The sequence below is a fragment of the Echinops telfairi genome, unplaced genomic scaffold, assembly GCF_000313985.2.
Source record: "Echinops telfairi isolate 266 unplaced genomic scaffold, ASM31398v2 ScPeMD7_7468;HRSCAF=8506_0, whole genome shotgun sequence".
NCBI classification, from domain to species: Eukaryota; Metazoa; Chordata; class Mammalia; order Afrosoricida; family Tenrecidae; genus Echinops; species Echinops telfairi.
The window spans coordinates 10363069-10364491 of record NW_022111369.1 but is presented as its reverse complement, the minus strand read 5'-3'; positions in this window follow the sequence as shown (position 1 = coordinate 10364491).

Below are 1423 nucleotides of genomic sequence, written 5' to 3'. Positions count from 1 at the left end.
CATTTGTACCCATTCCAAAGAAAGATGACCAAAATAATGTTCAAAGTATAAAGCAATATCACTGATACCACATGCAAGTAAATTGTGTTAAAGATTATCCAACAACATTTGCAGTAATGCATGACACAGAGCTGCCAGAGGTTTGGGCTGGATTCAGAAGAGGGCATCAAACAAGGGATACCATTGCTGATGTCATATGGATCTTGGTTGAAAGAAAAGAATAACAGAAAGATGCTTACTTGGTGTTTTATTGATTATGCTAAGGCATTTGACCGTATGGCTCATAAGCGTCTATGGATAGCACTGAGAAAATGGTGATTCCAGAATAGCACATTGTGCTCATGGAGAATCTGTATATAGATCAAGAATCAGTTGTGCCAACAGAAAAAAGGAGTTTCACATGGTTCAAAATCAGGAAAGGTATGTGTCAGGGTTGTATCCTCTCATCACATTTATTAAATATGTACACTGAACAAATAATCAGGGGTGGATTATACAAAGAATGATGCAGCATCAGATTTGGAGGGAGGCTTATTAACAGTCTGTGGTATGCAGATAACACAACCTTGCTTGCTGACCATGAAGGGAACTAGAAACACTTGCTCTTTCTACTTCTACTGTTACCTGTGCTGTCAATCAAGGAATGTCAGTAATTTAACATAACCGTTAACATTTCAGAGAGTTCTGCAATTCTCTTAGAGGAGGAAGCTAATGTATCTCTTCTATCTGGTTGCTTTAAAATACACAGAGCAATTGTATCGTCAAGTTCTTGAGGATGGGACAGCGTCTCACTATTGCTCATAACTGAAGCCTTAAAAGAGATTGAGTATCCAGGCTCAGATTTCCAAGGTGGTGTCATTTATGCTTTAAAGAAATATAAGCCTGTCAGAAATGCACAATACTAGGAGTATAATTTGGGTACATACATTGTGACACAGGTCTTCAATCTAAAATACCATGTATCCAAAAGTCTGAAAACTACCACTTGATGACCAAGATGCACAATGAAGTCAAGAACTAGGTGAGGTATTACTGCAACTCAACCGGCGATGCCATATCGAATGGTGGGTTCCCTTGTGGAGAAATGGGAGGGGGCTTCAAAAACGAGAAACTTCCATTATGGTTTAATTTCATTTCCTATAAACTTTTGAAGTTCCCTTGTATGTGCCCTCCAAAACTTCAGTTATGTAGTAACCCATGTCCTCTATCTAATGTATATCTGTGTTTAGGGGTGGTAGTGGTGGTGGTGGTGGTGGTGGTGGTATATAAACAGCATCTGCCTACTATCATGGATTGTATGACAACATTTTCAGTATTTAATGCTCTATAGGTTACATAGGGGGTCTTAGTGATGCAATAGTTAAGAAGTCAGTTGCTAACTGAAAGGTCAACAGTTCAAAACCCCTCAGCTACTCTGTGGGAG